Raw genomic sequence first — 24,011 nt, 5'->3', positions numbered from 1 at the left:
TGTGGGCTCGCCTTATGTGTAACACCATGCAAGGCAACTTGTAGGGCACAGAAAAATATTAGACACGGCCCTGCCTTCCAGATTGGCTGCAAATACATTTATCAACGTATTTCATGAGGAATGGGTGGGCAGGGAGTGGCCTGTTGGAAGGCACCCCTCGGGAGAGTTGGCAGCAGAAAAGAGAAGGGAGCTAGGTGATTCCATGGAAACAATCTATTTGAATTCTCTGGGCCGCAGTTTCCTCACACATACAACAGGGCACCTTGTACCCCGGGCTCGCTCTCTAGGGTGCTGCACCAAAGGCCCTGGCCCCACCTTTCAACCAGTGTCTAGTTTCTCATCCTCCTAGAGTGGCAGGAAACAGTCCCTGGTACCCCTATCTCTCAGAATAGAGATAATGTGGGCCATGATTTATTACCAAGCAGAAGGAGAAAGCAAGCCATGTCAGTACCTTTGAGGCAGCTGGTGACATCTTCCAGAGCCCCCACCATCACCACCACTATCCCAGTCCACCACACCCAAAATAAATAGGGGAGACACATTTTCCCGGCTCTCCCCTGACACATCTAATGGATATCAGATGGGAGCGTCCGCATAGCAAATAGGAATCTAATCTATCCCCGCGTTCAGCCAAATGAAAACAGCAGGATATCCATAGCTGAGCCTCTAGCTTCTGGCGGGGGACACGTAAAAGGAAAGTGGAAACAGGTTACAGTCAGTCTGATAGCCAAATAACAAATAGGTATCCCGGAGAGGAATTTGTTTTATTGATGTTCGGGAAGAGATCCACTGATTTCCTTGTCTGCTCTGCCTTGCCACTTTAATTGAGGAAGGTGCTAGTTAAAAGCCAAAGGAAAAATAAAACAAAAGGAGGTGCTTAACGGCTGGCAGGCATCTGCTCCCATGCGCACACAATCACACGCGCACATCTCCACACACTCTCTGCAATAAATGCTCCCAACAACCAAAGTCAGTTGGAACTGGCCACTGATTGGGCACAGTTCATTTTCCCAGGGGTTGACAGGTGTTCCAGGCTTCAGGGCAGATGGATGGCACAGGAAGGAATCAGCCACTGGGCCCGGCACAGGGGGGCTGGGGAATGTTCCTTTCGGCAGGGAGTTGCCGAGACTGACCTGGGATTCAGGCTGAGAAGGGGTGTGACCTCCCAGAGGCTAGGGAGCGCCAATGGAATCTTAACACCCACCCTCACAAAAATCTCCGCTCTGGACCTCCCAAACGGGAAGGGAAAACACAGCCAAACCGTGGACAGAAGACAATCAGCGCAAGGGAAAAGAAAGAAAAGGTAGAAAAAGAGCTCCAGCCCTGGATGCCTCATGATCATCAGGGTCACAGTCTACCTCTGAAGATGCCAGGTAGGAGGGGAGATTTCTGTGATACTATCAATATAGCTGATAGGCTTTGGTTTATCTTTATGACAGACCCAATAAATAATTTAATGGTCAGTAAAAGATCAAAGAGACTACTAGAACTGCAACCTGAAACACCAAAACCTCTAATGTTTATATCACAGTTATGCCAACCATGCAAATTTCCTATTGGATGAGATAAGTTTATGGTCCTGTGCCCTAGTCCCCAAAAAGTACAATTTTCAAGAAAACAGAATAAACAAACATTGGGGCCAACAGACATAGGAACAGACATAAAAACAGAGCTGGAGTAACCAGGCAGCTGACCCCACGGGGTTAGCCATTGTAACCATGGGAAGCTGAAGTGACCCAGTCACGTCCTACCCCTCACCTGCCCCAAAGAATCTCAGAGGGGATGTGCCTACTTGTAAGAGCCAACAAAATGCATGGAATTAAGCTTCTGAGAACTCACTGCAGAGAAACCAAGGATCTGAGTGAGTGAAGAGTGAATGGTCCCAAATCCACTTAAGGCAACACAAGCATTTTCCCAGGATTGGATGTGCTTATAGTGAGGCCTGGGAATCCCTGAGGGGAAAGGCTGTAATAATTGCAGAAGGTGCCAGGCTTGGATCCTGGAAAAGGATGCCAAAGTAGGCCCTGCCCGTTCTCTTCCTGCCCAGCTCTGCACTTGTGCCCAGGTTACATGTCCAAGCTCTGTCTCCCTGCCCCTTGGAAAACAGCCGCTCCTTGGCCATCCTCTCCCTCAGGATGCACATGCTGGCAATGGGCCTGGAGCAGAGGCCCTGGGAGCCAGCTTGGGGCTGTTTGGACAGGGAATTTCAAGGGCCCAGTTGCGGGGAGGGCCAGAGGGAGGCTCTCTGAAGCACAAGCTCAGGGCGAGGGCTTTGTTACCTAGGTCTGCAACGATAGCAGCCTGTAGAACAAGCGTTTGTTGGGGTTTATGCAGCACTGGCTAAAAGGGAGAGACACAGACCCACCAACAGTGATGAGAGGTCATTAGTTCATTGGGCCTCACTGTTCACAGGCTTCCACAAGCCCTCAATCCATATTCCTTTCGGCTGCTGGGTCATTTCCCTATTGTTCTAGTATAAGGAGAAGCTCCAAAAGCAGACAGAAGTCTCTGTCCACAGAAAGGAACAGCCCCTCTGTAAATCACCCCACTGTAATTCTCCTCCCTCAATCTCTTGTGCATTAGCAAGAATCAATTCCCCTGAGCCCAACTGCCTCTGAGCACCCTTGCCCTTGTTGCCCTACACCTTTCACAGGGCCACCACTGGCATTTGCGGTGGGATGAGGTTGTATGGGACTGTCCTGCTCACTGCAGGATATTTAGCATCCCTGGTGCCGAACCACTGACAGAGACCCAAGAGCTGCCTTGGGCATGGACACAACCAAAGTCCCCCTTCCCCACAGTTCTAAGCATTGCCTCTCCAGTGTGCAATACAGCCTCCTAGTTGGAACCACTGCTCAAACTACAAGTTGGGAAGAAACACATGGAGCCAGACATGAAGGGTCGTCCAACTGGGAGACATGGACCTGGGAATAGATAGACACCACAGATCAGACAGAAATGGGGACAGATAAACAGTCGGGGAGGGGGGGGCAGCCCGGACAATTTACTATAAACCTCACATACTCTTGCAGATTGATACAATCAGCCAATTGGCATTTTATTTTCTTTAATGAGAGAGAGAAGTAAAGACACCTTTGAACCCAGCTGCCACCTTGAAAGAGACAATCAGCCATTGCCCTGTCTACCAAGGCTCCCCCTAGAATCCCTTTGGGATCTGGAAACCTGATGAGATCAAACAAATAGAGCTGTCTTTGCTCCCTTTACTCCCTCCCAGCCTGCCCTTCTCCCACCTTACAGGCTGTCCTATCCCTAATGGAAGCCAATTGCTGATGAATTGGTGGCAGGTTGCTTTGCTGTCTTCCTAAGTGGCTTCCTCCCACTTAGGGTAGGAGGCGGCTGCTGGCAGGGTCAGCAAGAATGTCAGACTGTAAATGAGCTGGCCAGCAGCTCCATTCATTAGAGCAACTCAATGCAGTGCTTTAGGCCCGGGCAGCAGGCCGGGCTGGGATGAGTCAAAATGGAGGGTCTCTGGGCCTACACTCACCCATTCTCTGCCTGGTAGCACTCTGACCATTTCCCCCACTTCAAGGGAGTCCTATTCAAGAGGAGGGCTGAGGCAGGAGCACTTGAGGGTCCCAGGCAGGAGGACTCTCTCCTTCCACCGAAGAGAGGGGATATAGGATGGCAGAAGAAGGTCCAACTCTCTGTGCCCTGCTTTGCCAGCTTTGTTTTTCTGTAGCATGAACCCCCCATGGTGCATGTATTACAAGCCCAATCTCTGCATCCCTGCACACATCTGATCCAGTTGGTCAAGGGGCCCAGGGACCGGAATTCCCAAAGGATGCTCAGTGGAGGCCCCAGGTGGCATGTAGCGTGTGACAAACACCCAAGCTACCCTGGGTGCTCTCCCTCATTGTCATCTAACATTAAGGGAGAAGGCCCTTTCTCCTGTGGGGTCCACGAGAAGCCAGTTCTGCTTCCACAGCCCCTGTTCTCCTGCTCTACTCTGAAACAAATCACTTGTGACATATTCTGTGCAGCCAAGTACATCACTGAGCCTCTGGAACCGTGGGGTATGGGCCAATAAAGTATACGGCACAGAGATTGACAATGACTATCCTCACCATTTACTGAGTGCCTACCAGCCAGTGTTAGCCTCTCTACCAAGCTCTTTAGATACATTATCTTACTTGATCCTAATAGCAATCCCACGAGTTAGGTATTATGATTATCCCACAGTTTTTAAAGCTAGGGCAACTGAGGCTCAGACAGGCTAAATAACTCGCCAAGGGCCACACGCGGGCAATGCTCTACTCCATGGAGCGCGGTACCTAGAACAGAGACATAATAAATACTTGCCAAATGAAACAGTGAATTAAATGCTCAACTTTGTCTTCAGTGATTCAACTTTCTAACCCCACCCTGCAGCCAAACCCGGCCAGCCAAACTATTTTGTTCACCCAATAAATACTTATTGAGCACTTACTCAATTCTGTTCACTGCTGTGAGGGGGTACAAAGAAGCAGCCACTGGAAAAGTTAATGGAAACATTCAACTAATAAAAAGTTAGCAACATTTAGCACTAACTTGAATTAATTTCAAGGTTATCTGTTTCCCCCTTCAGCTAATTAAATGTTAGTGAAATGATGCATAACTAGTTGACTACAGAGTAATGTAGCAAAAAGAACACTGGATTTAAAGTCAGGGGTCCTGGGTTCCAAAACCTTCCCAGTTCCTCAGCACGTGAACACCGGCAAGAGCCCAGACCTTTCAGAGCCTCTGTCTCCATTGCTACCTGAGACGGTGTCTCTCAGCACCATCAGCATGGTCACAGCATTTAGAGAGAAAAGGCACAGGAACAAGACTTATAAATCTTAAAGCTCCAGAAACACATGAGATGGTGTTCTGGTTGTTTTTTGTTTGCTTTTTTTTTTTTTTTTTAAGGTTGAAAATTAGTCCGTTGACAGTGTTTAAATTTTTTTTTTTTGAAAGCAATAATGGGCAATTTGTCCATAAGCTCATAAATTTGCTTGAAACTTTCCCTGAAAACAATTTGTTCTTTCCACATAATTTGCAGAGTGACAATATAACAATGTTGCTAGACGACCATGTCAAGAAGTTTTTAATTTGGTGTCAGCAGAGAAGGGGAACTGTAATTAAAATAAGGCAGGACAGTGACGTGGTTTAGTGCCAGTCGTTGGGTTTGCTTCTCGTTCTCAACAGCGTTCACACCTGGGGGTGTTCTATAGAAGTGGAGCACCTTTCTTTTATTATTTTTGTTTAGATTTTATCTTTTTAAAAGATTGTTTTGTTTAGATTTTATCTTTTTAAAAGTAATCTCCACACCCAGTGTGGGGCTTGAACTCACAACCCTGACATCAAGGGCCACAAGTTCTACCGACTGAACCAACAAGTTGCCCCAGAGATCTTTCTTTTAGTCCAACCAGACTACACATCCCCTGAAGGCAAGGATGGTGTCTCTACTACCTTTTCACCAGAGTCTCAGCACAGCACCTCGCTGGAAAGAAATGGCATAGAACTAAACATTTCATGTTTAGGTTTGAGTTTGGATTGAGGGATTCTTTGGGGAAAAGAAGCAAAGAAAGGAGGCTAATATCTTTGGGGTAAGGTGGTTACAGCAGGTGAGCTGGGCCTGCCACATCACCACTGGCAGTTCTGATTCCAATAAGTGACCCTCACTGAGTACACGTCCTTGTCTGACGCTATGCTAGGCTCATCAAATTCTGCCAACAACCAAGAAGTACAAGGATTAGTCTTGCTTTACAGATGAGGAAGCAAAGGCACAGCCAGGTCATGAAATTTGACCACCCTCCACCACCGCATCCCCACAAGACAAAACCCGAAAACCTAAAGGGGCTGCTGAGATTTGCACTGATGCCGAAAGCCCCGTGTTCCTGACCACTGTGTAATCTGCCTCTGGATGCAGCAAGCAGAGCAAAAGTCATCTTGGTTTCTACTCCAAATGAGATCATTCTCCAACTTTCCAAAAAGGAAGAGAGCCAAAAAGAACGATATGGTTTTGTTTTTGGTTTTGGTTTTTTTTTTTCCCATTCAGGTAAGTCCAGATTTGTGCAGAGAAAGACAAAGCTGAGCAACACTTGGCTTTTGGCCAGTCCGTGTGGTTGTCTTTCCACTGACTGTGACTGATCCAAGTTGGGACATTGCTGACTTAATTTTGCAAACTTACAATTGTACTAGAGACAAGGTGGGTGCCAGTGCTGCTGACGTGCAGACTCACAAGAGGTTTTCCTTGGTTAGGAATGTCCATCCCTCCCAGTCATGAAGAGAGTGGTGTGGAAGTTGAAAGCAGGGGAAATTACTTGGCCTGTTACCAAGTATTTTTAATAGCAGCATCCTTCAATTTGTCTCCCGTGGCTTGACCTAACCACAGGAGGAGACGGATGCCTGGCAAGCCATGAATCTTGCTCAGAAAGCCACTCTCTACAGCTGTAAATGGAACCATGCACATCAAGACCTTCGTCCGTTGACTGGCAATTGAAGGGACTCAGCAAACAGGACACGTGTGCACATGCAGACACATACCCCAGCAGTCCTAACAGCACTAAGGACCTATGGCATCTGTGGTTCCTAATTGATCCAGTCTCAGTGGGGGACTTATACCCTCAAACTCTCAAACAAGGTTTTCAAAAGAAAAAAACATTATTCCACACTGAGAAAGTTGAATTAATGAGTGAATATTTATCATTTGTAAGCTCCCCAAGAAATCTAGTTCTCAAAACATTTCAAAAGTCTCTAGCACCCTTTTAAGCATCTTTAAGTCCTTTTAAATGGTTAAAATTTAAGTGTTGACCGTTACTTAGCTACAATGATGTCATAGATAAGACATGAACCTTTTAGCTCACGAATTACTGGCTTATCCATACCCTCCCAGTTGTGAAATCTTGCCTCTGCCCACAAGGAGGTTGGGCCTGGTAGGAAAGATGAGACACGTACATAAATAATCTCAATTCAAGGCATCATGTGATCAGTGCCACATGTACAGTATAAATGAGAAAGGGAGCATTTGCTTCTTGGTGGGCAATTAGAGGAGACATCCTGTAGGAGTCTCCCGGGAGAGGCAGTTGAGGAACGAGCAGGACTGTACTAGGTAGATTTGGAGGGAAAAGTGGGAAAAGGAGAAAGACTCCGAACTGGGTTAATGGAATGAAAAGTGGGCCAGTTTAACTTGAGCATGAGGTTTATGTGGGGTGATAAGTGGGAGATAGATTTGGGAATGTAAATTGGGACGAGATTATGCTGAGTTTTGAGTGTCAAGGTAAGGCTTGTGGGTTTATTTGGGACACAATGGGGAGCCGTTGAAGGTTATTGAGCAGGGAAGACAAATGGTCAAATTAGTTTGTTCCCAGTCCCTGTTTTCTGAGATCATATGATTCTTTCTGGCAGATACTATGTACAGCCTAGACTGAAGCCAAAACTACTCTCCCAGGCAGCGGCTACCCTGGCTGTGCTTCCCGCCTGCTCTCATGCCCAGAAAGCTCTTGAACAAGGCCCCTTTCTGGGCATGCAGCCTGGGTCAGCTTCCCTGAGCTTCCCTCTCTAACTCCTGCTTTACTGAACACACTCCACGGTTCTTAGATGAGGCTCCAGATTCCTCGGCAGCTATGATTCAGTAACCGCAAACCTTTCTCTATTCCCAGAAAAATAAGTTAATTGATGATTGCCTTAATTATAAATTTTTCAACTACAAATTTATTTTTAAATGTTGGCCTCTGCTACAGCTTGCCTTTAATAGAATCTTGCATGCGATGCTACTTGATTTAGTACAAAATTATATTTTTAATTAGCCCGGGCTTTGAAGTTGGGCCCATCTGGATCGGAATCCTTGGTCTACCACGTACTAACTCTGTGACCTTCAGCAAATCAATTGCCATTTCTGGGCCTCAGTACACTCATCTGCAAAATGTGGGCAATTATGTCTTTCCCACCCGGGTTTTATAAACACTAAATGAAATTAAATACACATGGAGTGCCTACCCAAGTGGCAGGCGCTTTGAAGTACTCAGCAAGTACCCTATCTCCCACTCCTTCACCCACCCTTTCCCCGTCCTCCTCCCCTGCCCTTGGGGGTTAGAAGTGTGCTTTATACCAAGGTTGGACGTATCAGCATTTGGCGATGTTCTACAAAGAGAGAGGCAGTGCTGGTGTGTGGAACCAGCATGAAAGTTAGGTGCGGGACAGAACTGTGTTCAGAGTGTGGCAGTTCTCACCAGCAGTGTGACTTGGGTAAAGAATTTATCCTCTCCGGGCTTCAGTCGCTTCCTATGAGAAAACCTCCTGCCATGTGCAATTACCAGGACGTTCCCGCCAACTGGCACATTCAGTGCTCCTCAGCACCACGTCTCCCACTTAGTAGGGCTCAATACATGTTAGCATCAGAGGCCTCCAGCGGCCAGTCTCCACAAGTTTGAGGACCACTGGACTCAAACCTTTCCCCTCTCAAACCCACCATTTGTAGTTCCCTCTTTCTTCTTCTTTTCTCAATATTTTCCATCCTCCTGCATTCACCCTTCCTCCTAGAATAGGTGAGCAGAGTAAATGAGAAGACGCAGGGAACACACTTACCTCTGGAGGGTGAGCCACACTAAGTGCCCGAGGTATGTCGTGTGTCTCTCTCCTGACTGCAGGAGCTTCATCAGCTCTGCCATCGTTGCCTCTCCCCAGGCATCTTGGGTCCCTCTCCAAATCCACACTCACAGAGCCCACAGCAGTACTGATCCTCTCATCTGCAACAACAACAAAACCCAGGGTCTTCGTAATGCACAACAGGGCAGGGGGACTCATTTCCTAGGGGAACCCAGAGGGGTCAGCAGTCAGGACAGATGAAAGCCAGGACAGTGGGCCCAGCAAAGAAAACCCAATGGATGATTTGCTATCCCAGCTTTGTCCATTTTGCTGAAATCAAAGCTCATAGCCCTCTCTCTCCCTTAATCAAAGCAGTTGTTATTTCTGCTAACTCGCCCTGCAGACATTAATTAACTCTCTACTAACCATGGCCAGATCCCACAGAATTCAGTCCCCCAAGTAGTGCCCCTCCATGCATCGGGAAGGAGTAGCTGTTTGTCCTCTGACCCTGCATTTCCTGCCAGCCGGGGAGAGCTGGGGACTTTGGCCCCAGAATCCCAGCCTCCAAGAAGGGAATTATCTTGTCATCCTAAAAACCAGAGAAATGCCCTTGCTGAGGGAAGGATCTAAAGTATGAAAATAATCAACGTTCACAGCCATGCTGTACAAGGCTCCTCCGTGGTCCATGCAGGTCTTTGGACTCAAGAAGACGGCCATGACTGTGGTGCACAGCAAAGGGGGAACAGTCTCATCAAGGTGAATGGGTGGCCCCTGAAGACGATCGAGCCACACACACTGTAGCACAAGCTACGGCAGCCTGTTCTGCTTCCGGACAAGGAGCGATTTGCCTGGGTGGACGTCCAAGTCCGTGTAGTGGTCATGTGGCCCAGATTTAGGCAATCTGCTAGTCCCTCTCCAGAGCCCTGGTGGCCTATTATCAGAAATACATGGATGAGGCTTCCAAGAAGGAGCTCAAAGACATGCTCATCCAGCACAACCTGACCTTGCTGGTAGATCCCCTGCACTGCAAATCCAAAAAGTTTGGTGGTCCCTGGTGCCTGTTCTACTGTTAAGGAGCAGTGTTCGCCTTTATAATGAACAATTGCCATGGGATAAAGAAAAGAAAAGAAAAGAAAAGAAAAGAAAAGAAAAGAAAAGAAAAGAAAAGAAAAGAAAAAAGAAAGAGAAAAGGAAAGAGGAAAGGAAAGGAAAGGAAAGGAAAGGAAAGGAAAGGAAAGGAAAGGAAAGGAAAGGGAGGGTAGAAGGAAGGGGAAGGAAAGAAGGAGGGAAGAAAAAAAACCCTCCCAGTTTTATTCGCTTTGCTGTTTACCACTCATTGACCCCCCACCTCTTAAAATCAGAAAGACCTTAGAAAAAAACATCATCTGGTTTTTTCATTTCACTGTGAGGAAATGGGGTTGGAGAGGCTGAGAGATTTGCTCAAGGACATCATAACTGCATTTAGCTGAAGCCTCCTTCCACAGCTCCCTGGGGTCACACACAGCCACTACTCTGGAAGCAAACACTGGTGCAGAAGTAGACCCTGAGTCGATCCATTACTCAGTGAGATTTATACTGAGCACCTATTGTGTGCCAGACACTGTGCTAGTCACTTTCATGTATTTTCTTTCTTGGGATTGGCCTGTTCAGTTTTGGACTCCTGCCAGCATGAGCACATAGTAGTTGCTCAATAAGGTGGGCTCTCTTCTTTGTCTCGGGAGCTGGATTGTAGAATAGAGAGAAAATGGGTTTAGACTTAGTCTGGGTTTGAACCTCATCCCAGCCACTTGTCACCTTTTTGGTCTTTACCTCTCTAAGCCTCTGTTCTCATATCTCTAAAATAGAGGTGATAAGCAAATCAGAGTATGGTGGTAAGTTTTAAAGTCATTGTACGTGAAGGACATCTTACTCATAGTAGGTGCTCAGTCAATTATAGCAGTTCCTGTCATTGAACATTCTGTTACTGACATCATTACCTGCCTTCAAGGAGCTGATAATCTCAGAAGTTAAGACATGCATATAGATAACCACAAAGCAAAGCAGAGAAGAGACCAGAGGTGGGCCATGGAGATTCCAAGGGTGCCCTTAAGTCTGGGGATGATGGAAGGCTTCCTGGAACAGGTGTCATTGTAGTTGAAGGTGTTGGACAGTTTAAGGGGAAGCAGTAATGTTGAGATAAGAGCAAAGATAAGGATGAAGAAGCAAGAGAATGCCCCAAGTGTTCAGCTCCAAGAGCATAGGGATCTAGAATTTTGGGAACACTGAAAGCTTAGGATAGTGAAGGTAAATCTGGAAAAGTAAGTAGGGGTCAATTTGTGGAGGCTAAAAATTGCAGATCTCATTCTGCTGACAGTGTGGAGTCAGAAAAACATTTCGAATAGGGTAATGGTAGGAAAAGAGCTAAGACTTAAAATGAACAACTGGGCCAAGTGTCCAGCATAATTTGGAGGGCAGACATTAGAGTAGAAGCTATTTTAGTGGACCCAACTTGAGCAAATGAAGGTCTGGCATAGGCAGTCATGCGAAGAAGGAAAGATAAAAATGGCTCTAAGACAAAGATCAGAGGTAAAAGAAAGAGGACTGAGCCACAGACTGGATGCAGAAGTGAGGGAGAGGGAGGGTGGGAGGAAGTGAGAAGTGGAGATGCCATGAATCCAAGTGAAGAGTAGCAAAAGTTGGCAAGAGACATGGAGAAAGAAAGACCAGGAGGTTACCTTGAAAGGAGGGCTGGGGCAAGCTGGGAATGTAGAAGGAGCTGTGGAAAGAAAGGCACCGAAGACACACGAGATAGAGCAAGGGGGGAGGAAGGTCCTGCATGAGGCGAGAAGCCCTCCAGAGACCCTTGGTCAGGATACACGGTGGGGAGTGGGAAGACAAAGGAAGACACAAAAGAACTTTAAGTTGGGGAAAGGAAAGGCGAATCTACTCATGGATATTCTCATTCATTCATAAACATCCACGGAGGGCCTACTACCTGCCAATCAGAAAGACGACCCTTCTGAGCCTGCATTAGGCTCCCCAGCAAGGTAGAGGCAAGGCCATCTGCTAAGGGGAAGGGTTCAGGGTCCTTGGGAACTTACTAAAAATGCTACTTCTTTGGCCCAACCCCCAAAGAGTACCAGCTCAGCATCATTCTGCAGGTGGTTCTTTGGGAGACCATAGTGGGAGAGGCTGAATTAGAAAGTTTGTGGAAGTTTTGGGGTCTTGGCTGAGGTCCCAGATGTGTAGAGGACCCAGGCTGCACTTTACATTCAGCCTAGGAGTTTGGGGGAGGCAGTATGTGGGGCTCACTATCACTGGCATAAACGGGGAGGGAAGAGCTGGGGAAGGGAATCACTAAGGGAGCATTGCAAACAGGCCACCTCTAATCCCCATGAGGCCTGGCACACTCCTGTTTCTGATCTCACCTTCCAACTCTTCCCAATCCCTGAAACACCTTCCAGGAGTTCCAGGGAACTAGACACCCTAAGGCGATTCCTTCGGCTCTGGTATTTAATTACAATTGTATTTAACACATCCAGCAATCAGATCTGTTCAGAGGAGAAGACCGTCCTCATGATAATGCCTAATGTTTGGGGTGAATGTTACAGCTTTCAGAGCAATTTCATGCATATTACTGTACATTATATTATATCAGCTTTCCTCCAAGTATGACCCATAGACCACCAGCATCAACATTACCTGGGAGCATGTGAGAAATGCAAATTTGTAGGTCTCTGTCCAGACCTATTGTTATCCATCACCTGGAGAGCCAGGACCCTGGAAGCTGAACTTTTAATATGCTCTGGGGTGATTCTGAATAAAACTGTAACTTGACAACTGGAGATACAGCAAAACAAAATGTTTGATCTCTGTCCCTAGTTCCTCGCACAGAGCTTCAAAAACCCTTGGAATTTCCCAGATAGGAGTGTCTGTCGTTATTCATAACAAGCTCCTTCTATTCGTACCTGAGTTTGTGCTAATAGCAGACCCTTAAATAGTTCTAAGGGAAGGGCTGGCCAAGCCAGAATGGCCAAGAACTGGACTTTCAGTCCCACCCTACAACCTCTGTGGAAGGCAGAGGGATTGGAGATTGAATTCCATCATATGGCCATTGATTTAATCAACCATGTCTACATAATGAAACTCCTCAAACCTCCAGATACTGAAGCTCAGTAGACCTTCCTGTTGGTGAGCATATTGACGTGCTAAGGGTGATCTGACCTGATTTCACAAGGAGAGAGAATGGAAAGTCTGTGCCGCTTCCCACCCTGAGGCCATTGGGCTATTTCTGAGGTGTAACCTTTATAATAAAACTGTAATTATAAGTACAGTGTTTTCAGAGAGTTCAAACAAATCATCAAACCCAAAGGGAGGTGGTGGGAACCCCTGGATTTGTAGCCACATCAGACAGGAGTGCAGGTAGGACAGGGACCCCATTTGTGGCTGAAATCAGGGCAGTCTTGTTGGGGACCCTGGCCTTCACGTTGGGATCTGACCCTAATTCTGGGTAGTACCAAAATAAAGTTGAATTGCAGGAAACTCAGTTGGTGTCAGAGAATTGGTGTCAAAACAAAGGAACCATAGTCTCATGTAAGCCAAACCATAATCTTGCAAGTTACACATAAATATCCTCATGTTACATATGTGGAAATGGAGACACAGGGAGGGAAAGTGACTTACCCACAGGCAAACAGCCATTCTGGAGCAAAGTGGGAATATGCATATAGGTCCCTGACCCCAGGACATGCTTCTTCTCTCCAGGGCACAGCTGGCTCATGGGCTACCATGCCCCCAAGTTGGAGGTAGAATCACAAAGCTTAGGGGCTGGAACCCGCCCTGTGATAGGGGAGGGAAGGGTTACCTAATTCAACCCACCAGGGCCAACTGCCAGGGAGGTAATGAAAAAGAGCTGAGGCCCTCAGACCTCTGAAAGTTTAAATTATACCTTTCTGAATGTGCGTGACTTGTGTAATCCTCAAAGATTTGTAATTGTGACAGCCTAGGAAAATTACAGGTGACTTGAAGCAATTTAATGATAATAAAAATAAAATAAAAACAGTAAACAGCACTGCTGCTCCCTCTAATTTCCCAGCATCTTTATCATATAAATGCCTCCATTCTTCTCCCTGCGGACGATTAATGAATCTGCAATTGCCACAACGGGATGGCAGGCTCACTTCCCTAATTCTTTCTGCTGCTGCTCCTGCACAGGGGGAAGCCCCTCCCAGCTCCCCGTGCCAGGGCTCTCCCAGGCCCAGCCAGATTCCAGAGACAGCCCTGGGAGAGGCACCAGGACCTCCTCCCAATGCCAGGCTTTCCTCCCCTGCTCCTCACCCCAGCGGCCCAGAGCTGTCTTCTGCAGCCAAGAGTGTGCGGGAGCCCTGCTGATCTGAGCAAGCACAAATTGACCTTCTCTCCGGGCATCTCCTTGCCTCCCTCCTGGTGTTAATATGCGCCTTAAAGAGCTGCGCGCTCAACAAGTCTCTGTTATTCAGGTTAATTCAGAGCGCAGCCAGGCTGTGATCAAATGACCTTTCCCCACTTCCCTGCTAATTTTGATGGGCAGCTCCATTTTCCTTCTCCCTCCCAGTCCCCCCTTGCTCTAAATTGGAAATCTATCAATTTTCTAGGTAAATGGAAAATAAAGACACACAGGCACAAGCAACACACTCGCCTGCATACACACTAACGCTAACACTCACACTAACATGCGGTTGTTGAGGCAGAGGCTAGACGGGACCTGCTTCTGCTTCTTTTTTTTTTTTTTTTTTTTTTTTAATTCTTGATTTCCAGGCCTCCGGAGAATGTGGGAGCTGGGTCCTGAGCTGATGCCAAAAGAACATAAAGGTGCTGAAAGAGGGGAGCCTGGGTGGCTCAGCTTGATTTCGGCTCAGGTCATAATCTCATGGTTTTGAGTTCGAGCCCTGAGTCAGGCTCTGCGCTGACAGCATGGAGCCTACTTGGGATTCTCTGTCTCTCTCCCTCTCTCTCTGCCCCTCCCCTGCTCACTCACTCTCTCAATAATTAATAAATATTTAAATAAATAAATAAATAAATAAATAAGCGCTGAAAGAGAATCCCTTACCCACAATTTTTATTCTTTGCTTCACCAGGAGGTACAATAACAGTAACAAATGGGGGGGAGCAAATAACAACAATAAAAACTAACATTTATCAAGTGCTTACTATGTACCAGTCACTTCCCTAGAATTAGCTCAATGAATTTTCTCAATACCTCTACGGAATGAGAATTATTACTCCCATTTTATTTAAAAAGAAATTGAGGCTTCAAGAGATGAATGCTTAAGGATGCACCTAAAGAGTCAGAACGAACATTTGAACCTGGATAGTCTGGTTCCAAGGTCAAGTTCTTGCTTTGTTGCCAGTAGCACGACCTGGGACCTGTCACATGATCACGGCAAGCCTCAGTTTCTTCATCTGCACCATGAGGATAATAAGATTTACCTCATCATGGAAGATGAATTAAGTGGTGACCATCCTTTGAAAGCTGCAAATCACCATCACTTCACCATTATTATAATTATTGTGAATTCAATTAGTTAATTCCTTGCACAAATATTTCCTGACCACCTACTATGTGCCAGCCTTGCTCTAGGTCCAGGAATACGGCAGTGATCAAAACAGATAAATATCCCTGTCTCCGAGGAGGCATTCAAGTGGGGAAAACTGACAAAACACAAGTAAAGTACATAATAGATGCGGCTTACTACTATAGAGAAAATTAAGTTGGAGAGGGGGTCTAAGGAGTGACAGTAGGAGGGCTGCAATTTTAGGTTGGTCAGGAAGACGTCACATAACAGGTGTCATTTGGACAAAGGTCAAAGGGAATGTGGGGAGCAAAACAGGCAGCTATCAGAGAAAGAGCATTCGAAGCAGTGGAAACAGCAAGTGCAAAGACTCTGAGGCTGAAGGAGCAAGGAGGCCAGAGTTGAGGGCAGAGGGAGGGAGGAGGAAGAGTAAGAGATGAGTCCGGAGGTGATGGGCCATGTAAAGCTCTGCAGGCTCTGACTCTACGTGCTAGGGAATGCACGAGTGCGTGGGAGAGTTTGAGCAGAGCAGTGAGATAATCTAACATTTTTAAAGGGTCAGTGTGGCTATCACAGGAGGGCAGGGACAGAAGCAGGGAGTCCAGTTAGGAGGCTGGTGCCACTAACCTACGTGACAAAAGATAGTGGCTTGAACCAGGAGGTAGCAGTGGAGGTGAGCATTTGGATTCTGAATATATTTGAAGGTAGAACCAACCAGACATGCTGATGGTCAGTATGTAAGAAAGCAAGAAGTCACCAATGACTCCAAGATTTCCCACCTGAGAAGATGGAAGAATGGAGTTGCCTCTTAGCAAAATGGGGTACAGCAGGAGGTGCAGGTGTTATGGTTTGCATTGTGTCCCTCACAAGAAATGTGTTCAAGCCCCAACCCTTAATACCTAAGAATATGGTCTTATTTGGAAATAGGGTCTTTGCAGAGGTAGTCAAGTTGAGATAAGGTCATTAGACTAGGTTCTAATAAGACTGGCATCCTTATAAAAATGGAAAATTTGGACACGGATTCACAAACACAGGTTGGAGTTGGCATGAAGGTTGGAGCCACACTGCCAATAAGCCAAGGAACTGCCAACACCTAGGACAGAGACATGGACCAGATCCTTCCCTAATTCCTCAGAGGGACCGGGGCCCTGACAGCACATTGATTCAGACTTCCAGCCTCCAGGACTGCCAGACAAGAACTTTCTGCTACTCAAGCCACTCAGTTTGCCATACTTTGTTATGGCAGGTTTGGAGGGCAGGGCCAGCAGGCCAAGCGGAGATGTGGAATAGGCAGCTAGGTAGGAGTCTGGAGTTCAAGGGTGAGGACTGAACTGGACACATACATTCGAGAGTCATCTTCCCTGCTAGGAACTTGCAGCTAGGGCACTGGCTGTGATTGCGTAGGGCAGATAGAGAAGGGGTGCGAGGACTGAGCTCTGGGACACTCCACCAGTGAGAGGACAGGGAGGTAAAAGGCAGTTGACAAGTAGAAGAGAATCAGGAGAGGTGATGTCCTGAAAGGCAAAAGAAGGAAATATTTGGGGAAGGGAAAGTCAACACCTCTGTCAAATGTCGGCAATGAGCCAAATTTGATGAATACAAAGAAGTGACCATTGGATATAGCCACTCGAAGCTCATTTGTGACCTTGACAAGGGCAGTTTCAGAGGTGTAGTGAAGCCTAATTGGAATGGGTTGAAGAGAAAACTGGAGGAGAGAAATTGGAGGCATAGGCATAGACAACTCTTTGAGGGGATTGCTAAGGGGAGACATGGGGTCAAGACAGAAGTTTTTTCAAGGTAGGAGGAGAGGTAACAGTACTTGTCATGCTGACAGAAGTGATGCTCCAGAGAGGCGGGTATTGATAAGACAGAAGACAACAGGAAGAACTGCAGGGTAACGTCCCTGGAAATCTGGGGGGGGTGGGAGAAAGTATGCACTTGACCAGGAGCATGGGGGAGACACCCCAAACAGGAGAGAGGCAGGTTTATGGGCAGGTGCGTGGGTGGGTCAAAACGGTGGTGGCGACGTAGAAGGTAAAGTCAGTTGAGAGCGAGGAGGGGGAAAGGATGAACAGTCATGGGGTACAGTGGAAGACCGAGAGGTAGGAAGATACAGTGAGGTTGTCGGCAGCAGGCAGGGCCATCTGAGGTCTGGTTGGTGACCAGGGAGTAACATCAGTCACATGAGGATAGGTTTCTTCTCCCGCCACGTGCAGCTGCCCACACATAAGCTCAAAGTCAGCAGAGAGTTGGACTTCATCAGAGCTGGGAGTTTGCTCCTCAAATGCAAAGAGAGAAGGAGCAAAGGACCTGAGCGTTATGTCAAAGAGGGACTGTAAAGATGGAGTCTGGAATTTAAGCTGGATAGGGATGAAAGGAAGGGCCTGAGAAGGGCAGGAATCCCAAAGGGTGTTTGGATCAAGGGATTGTATGTTCCAATAGGGGAAGGAGTGTTAGAGTCAGAGTGCTATAGCTTGTGTGCTAGAATAGTGGGGGTCAGGGAATAAAAATGGGGGCTCCTCAACATGCATATCTTGGAGGCATGGCCATGACTGGCATTGTAAGGCCAAGGGAGAAGGCGGCTAGCATAGGGTGGACAACAAGAACACTGGATGAGGAGGTCAAAAGACTGGAAAGCCAAGGTACTAGAAGGCTCATATATATTGAACCCACTAAGATTTTTCAGAGAGGTGGTATTGGGGAGTGACGGTAAGCCAGGAGCTAAAATCCAGAAGAAATTAGAGCAAGCCACCAAGAGTCATAAGGTAACCACAACTCCGGAGAACATGAGTCCCCACTCTGGGGGTTCTTAGAGAGGGGGTTGACAATAGCATGAAAGCAGCAGTGTGAAGCAAGGAAGGGTCCCAGGTCACCTTCAGGCCCAGCTCTCCAGAAAATGGTGTCCTTGGGGTAGAAGCAGGGAATTTCAAAGAGACTGAGAAAAGCAGGATTGCTGATGGCTGCCTGTGAGTCCCAGAGGGCAGTAGTGAGGCTGGGGAGGAAGAGGAAATTCAGGCAGAAGAGGAGGTGTGCAGAGCCCAATGGAGGGCAGAGCCAAAGGTGAGGAGGCTTCAGTGAGGTTGAAAGTGTCCAAAGCCACGAGGTCAGGACAGACGCCTAACCTCACTGTGGGTGGTCTCCTGGGAAACCACCCCCTCCCTTTGCCTCTATCTGATGCCAGAAGCCATCCTCAGACAAACAAACAACACATGAGCCTGTAAACCAATCCCCCTGTGCCAGGCCACCTGCCCCCACCAGCCATCGGCTCTCAAAGCGTGTGTCCATGGACGAGTTTCATTGGCTCAAACTCAGCCATGAACCGGGCCTCACCCAGAAGGAAAGCAGACAGTGCAAGTCTCGTGGCCTCTACCCTAGGAAGAATTGTCAAAATTTATGTGAAGTACCCAAATCTAAGGAGGGTGCTCAAAGATTCTGGCAACCAAAACTGTCAGGCATTTATTAGATAACAACGATAGTAGTAATTTTTATTATTATTTTGTCTAAGCTTCCAAGAAAGAGATGGGGAGGATTCCATGAAGCCACTTCATCACCAGGACCTCAGATGAGGTTTCTAACCTTCCAGCAGCAGTTGAGAACACTATTTCTATTGATTAGTGCCAAGGACTCAATAAGGCACGTGCATGTTCTCAGGTAAGACTTTAGGCCTGAGCCTTCCCAGATAAGATCAGACCCATTTAGAGCTCACTCCACAGCAAAGCACACTCTTGACTCTGCAAAGACAAGATGATAGAGGTTCCTATTTACTCAGCAGCCCCTGTGTGCCAGACACTATAATCTTCACTCAGCATGCATGATCTCCTTTAATCCTCAAGGCGACTCTGTGAGGAAGGTAGTGGGATTACCATATTATAGATAAGGAAATAGAACTTGAAAGAAAATTAGTAAATTGCTTATGCCACCTTCCATCCCCACTTCCCCCACTACCCCCAGCCACTACAAGGTCACCACGCATAGTTGTGCAGGTCGTGCACTGCACATCTCCACAGAGCATAATTGCCTCCGATGCAGATGACACGACCTGGAGTTGTGCAGTGCCCAACCTCTGCGTTCAAACGTAGCCACTGCTCATTTGGCTCCAAACTCCATCTCCTCACAACTATATTATAGAGTTCAGTCATCAGTCTTTTGAGTAAGAGCCCCCTTAAGGTCAGGGAAGATTTCTTCTGTGTCCCCACAGAGAGCAACACAGGGCCTGGCACATAGCAGGTGCACAATAAATAGCTGCAAGATTAAAGACTATCAAAGATGAGCATGAATGTGCTCATCAGCTCCCGAATCACGGCATCTACAGAGGCACCACTTGAAGCCGGAAATAGGTAGTTTAGAACAACCAAAAGGGAGGACAGCTACCTGGCACAGCTGGCTGTCAGCTTATAAAACTCATTAACCCCAGAGGTGGTACAGATGGCAAATACTAACGGACTCCAGGTGCGTGTAGGCACGTTCAAGGTTTCTACAACCAGAGTGGACTATTAAGGAGAGTGGCCCAGAAGGGGACCACTGACATTGTTTGAACACCCACTATATCCCTGGCACTGGGCTACATTGAACACCTTACCTTACAGACCTCTCCAGGTCTGTTTCCTTCTGTGTAAAGAACTAATGTCATTACCTATGGCGGTGGGGGTCGTAGTCATTAAATAACGTCAGTCCTTAGCACACGCCTGGGACGGTGTCGACGTCCCACATAAGTTAACTATTATTCCCGCAAGTAATAATAGCAAATGGAATTGTGTTGACAATTCACTAGTAGGAAAGAATTTCACAAAACTTCCATCTCTTACCAAGAAACTAGGTTCAATTATCCTCTTATATGTACACTTCACTGATCAAGACTTTAAAAAAAAAAAAACCTAACCTTCAGCCTTTGGGATTGCGCATAAATAGAAGAACAATTTGATTATTTTCCTCCCTTGTGATTTTCAGCCAGGGCGATCTTTAAATAAAGCAGCAACAGAATGATAATCTGCTCTGAGCATCCCCCACCTCCTGTCATTTCTACCAAGAGCTTTCAGGGGACCAACACAGTGTCAGACACCAAATAAAATATTTGCATAAGACTTCTGCCTTCCAATATAGAGATTTTTTGCACAGTCTGTGGCTATCATGGTATACAGCCAACATGAAAACAGATTACTATCACTAGAAGCCGGATCACAAAGAAAACCATCCCAAATTTTCCAGCTTAGTCATGCTTGGAACCAGCTTCCTTTCCTACAAAGTTGAATGTGGCCCCTTGGAGGTCTGTCTTGCTGTACTGTGTACCCCTTGAAGGCAATGATCATTTATTTATGTGTCATTTTTTTCCTCTGGATCCATAAGACCATCATGGTGCCTGGCCCACAGAGTGGGTTTTGCCTGAGAGACGATGAGAGAGAGGGAGGGAGGGAATGTATGGATACATGATGGCAAGATGGCTGGATGAAGTGGCATAGCTTAATTGACCAGAGTATTGGCTCTAAATTGATACTAGTTTCCAAAATCAGCTCTGCCATCATTTAGTTGTGCAGCCTTCAAAAACCTGCTTAATCTCTCTGGGCATCAGTTTCTTTAACTGTAACATAAGGATAACGATAGTACCTATCTTGTAAGTTTGTTGTAAGTATTAAGTAATACACATAAAGCACTTATCCATCCACATGTTTCTTGAGCTCCTACCATGTGCCAGGCACTGGTGTAAGAACGGGGACTATTAAGCAAAACAGATAAAAATCTCTGCCTTCATAGAGTTTATATTCCAATTGGGAAAGCAGGCAAAACACAATATATTAGCCAATTATCTGGTATATTGGAAGGTGTTTTTATGGGGAACGTAGAGCAGAGTAAGGTGGTGGGAAAAGGTTTGCAATTTAACTTCAAATGGTCAGGGCGGTCCTCACAGAGATGGGAACACTTGAGCAATGACTCAAACGAGTGAGGGAGGGAGCCATGGGGACATCTAGGGGAGAGCATTCCAGGCACAGGAAACAGCCAAGGTCAAGGCCCTGAGGCGGGAGTGTGCCTGGCATGTTCGCGGTACAGAGACATCCGGTGTGGCTGGAGCGGGAAGGAGAGAGGGGAAGAGTAACAAGAGATGAAGTCCAAGGCGGGGTCAGATCCCCTAGGACATTATGGGACACAGTATGGCTTTGGCTTTTTTCTTTTCTTACATTTAGTGATACGGGACCCTTTTTGAGCATCAGAGGGACACGGTCTGATTTGCCCTTTGATGGGGTCACTTTGACTATTGGGTGGAGGGCCTCCCCCCTAGCCGGGGCCCAGTGGTAGCTGTTACAATCTCGGCAAACACAGTTCCCTTCTTGGGGGTCTTAGCAAAGCTGTTTGGCTTTCTAATTGCTTACACCATCTGTTTCCAGAGACAGCGGCAAAGGGCTCTGCAGCCTTGAATTGACAGAGCCGGAAGCTGGCAGCTCTGCCTGACTCACTGTCAAGGTGCTCCCCAGAGTGGAGGCGGGTGGGTGTGCGTGGGCACACGCGGTGACCCCCACGGGGGGAATACAGAAACTGCTCCTAGCCTTGCACATCCGCTAAGGGATGCTCGCCCCGTGGCTGTCAGGAAGGCTCTTCTGGGCCAGAGAGATGAGCATATTGTCCCCAGAGCCGGCCCTGAGGACATTCCCAGGGCTCCTCAAAACAGGCCTGACCTCTTTTCCTCCTCTTCCTCCTCCTCCCGCTCCTCTCCTTCCTCTTCCTCCTCCTCCTCCCCCTCCTCTCCTTCCTCCTCCCCCTCCTCTCCTTCCTCCTCCTCCCCTCCTCTCCTTCTTCCTCCTCCCCCTCCTCTCCTTCCTCCTCCTCCCCCTCCTCTCCTTCCTCCTCCTCCCCTCCTCTCCTTCCTCCTCCCCCTCTTCTTCCTCCTCCTCTCCCTCCTCTCCTTCCTCCTCCTCTTCTTCCTCCTCCCCCTCCTCTCCTTCCTCCTTCTCCTTCTCCTCCTCTTCTTCCTCCTCCTCCCCCTCTTCTCCTTCCTCCTCCTCCTCTTCTTCCTCCTCTCCCTCCTCTACTTCCTCCTCCTTTTTCCTCTTCCTCCCTCTCTTCTCCTTCCTCCTCCTCCTTCTCCTCTTCTTCCTCCTCCCCCTCCTCTACTTCCTCTTCTTCCTCCTCTTCCCCTTCCTCTTCTTCCTCCTTCTCCACTTCTTCTCCCATTTCCTCCTCCTCCTTCTTCCTCCCTCCTCTTCCTCTTCCTACTCCTCCTCTTCCTCCTCCTCCCCCTGCTTCTTTTCCTCCTCCTCCTCCCCCCTTCCTCCTCCTCCTTCTTTTCCTCCTCCTCCTCCTCACTCTCCTCCTTCTCCCCCCTCTCCTCCTCCTCTTCCCTCTCCACCTCCTCTTCCTCCTCTTCCTTCTCCTGTTCCTCCTCCTCCTTCCCCTCTTCTTCTTCATCATCATCACCCTTACCACTGCTTGTTCATCATTATTCTGCCTGCATCTGAGCCAGGCACTTTGCATGCATTACCCACCTTAATCTCCACAATTAACTGTCTGGGACGGGGACTACCCCTATCTCTATCTAACCAGGGAGAACCTGAGGCCTGGAGAGCCGACGTAACTTGCTGGAGGTCCCACGGCCGGCACATGGAACAGCGGGACTATGAACACATCAAGGATGGCTTCAGAGCCTAAGCTCACAGCCATAAGGCTACCTGCCTACAACTGCTTTCTTTCTGGAGGCCAGTGTTCTTTTGGCCCATGTGGAGTGTTGTTAACACGGCCCTCAGTCCACAGAGAAGGGCAACTAGCGAGGGAGAGTGTAAAGGACAACCAGCCCTGTGCGGGGTCAATCTGGATCCCCACCACAGTGTATCCGTACAGGTCCAGACTGTGTCCTGCTACTCATTTAGGCGTGAGCATGTGCAGATAGGGAGAAAAAGAGAAGGGAGATTAGGTAAGGGTGCAGAGGTGCACCGGCCATGGACAAGGCTTACCTTATCTCAGGAGGAAGGCAGTGGAAGTGGTCAAGAGCACCAGCTCCAGAACTGAAGCCTCACTCTGCCCTTCACCAGCTGGGAGACCTTTTCCTCTTCACACCCCAGTTTTCTCATCCATAAAATGGAGACAATGGTAGCACCCATCTCGCAGGCTTGTTATGGAGATTAAATGTGCTCACGCGCAACGTCATAAGAAAACCTCAAAATACCGTGAATTACAAAGTCTGTAGAGGTGTGGCTGACTTCTTATACTCAGCCCAGACAAGGCCGTCCACTTGCCAGGGTCTTTTTTTTTTTTTTATTTTTTTAATGTTTATTTATTTTTGAGAGAGAGACAGAACGTGACTGAGGGAGGAGCGGAGAGAGAGAGGGAGACACAAAATCCAAAGCAGGCTCTGGGCTCTGAGCTGTCAGCACAGAGCCCCACGTAGGGCTCGACCTCAAGAACTGTGAGATCATGACCTGAGCTGAAGTTGGATGCTCAACCGACTGAGCCACCCAGGCGCCCCTTGCCAGCATCTTTTAAGGAGAATTTGGGCTGTGGATCAAACAGAAAGGACACCTTGGAAGCATGGTCCCCACCTTTGGAATTAAAAGGCATGGGCCTGGGAGGTGAGGCACATCCAGGATTGACCGTATCCCAGGTTAGAAGCCTGCAACCACCATTTGGCACAGGCAAGCCCAGACTCCTGCCCCATGCGAGCTCCTTGAGGGAAAGCCTCCCAATCATTCTGGGGTTGTACTGGGAATGATTCGCTCACTCTCCCCAACCAGGTCTGCTGATACAGAGGAGGCATCTGTCAAGCAGGCAGCATGGTTGGGTCTGCCCTGGAGTCAGGTTGCTACAAAACACCCTGCAGAAATAATCTGGTTTCCTCCACTGAGCATGCAGGAACAGGCTAAACAAAGCTGCCCTTTTAAGGGCTACCTCACTGCATAGAAGACAGCCACTACTCTCTGAAGGCCAGGGTGGGAT

General features: G+C 47.8%; 1 protein-coding gene and 1 pseudogene across 2 annotated transcripts in view; one reads left to right on the top strand and one right to left on the bottom strand.

Moving 5' to 3' along the window:
• Positions 1-8,565: 8,565 nt before the first annotated feature.
• Positions 8,566-24,011, bottom strand: part of BUD13 (BUD13 homolog) — a 271,251-nt gene continuing 255,805 nt past the window's right edge. For both annotated transcript variants that reach the window (XR_003413268.2, XM_027036574.2), the window contains one exon: positions 8,566-8,726. The gene's annotated coding sequence lies outside the window, so the exon portion shown is untranslated. The remainder of the gene's footprint in view (positions 8,727-24,011) is intronic.
• On the top strand, positions 8,657-9,579 carry LOC113593132 (40S ribosomal protein S16-like; annotated as a pseudogene).

Source organism: Acinonyx jubatus, chromosome D1, assembly GCF_027475565.1.
Source record: "Acinonyx jubatus isolate Ajub_Pintada_27869175 chromosome D1, VMU_Ajub_asm_v1.0, whole genome shotgun sequence".
Lineage (NCBI taxonomy): Eukaryota > Metazoa > Chordata > Mammalia > Carnivora > Felidae > Acinonyx > Acinonyx jubatus.
This window is presented reverse-complemented; position numbering and strand designations above follow the sequence as displayed.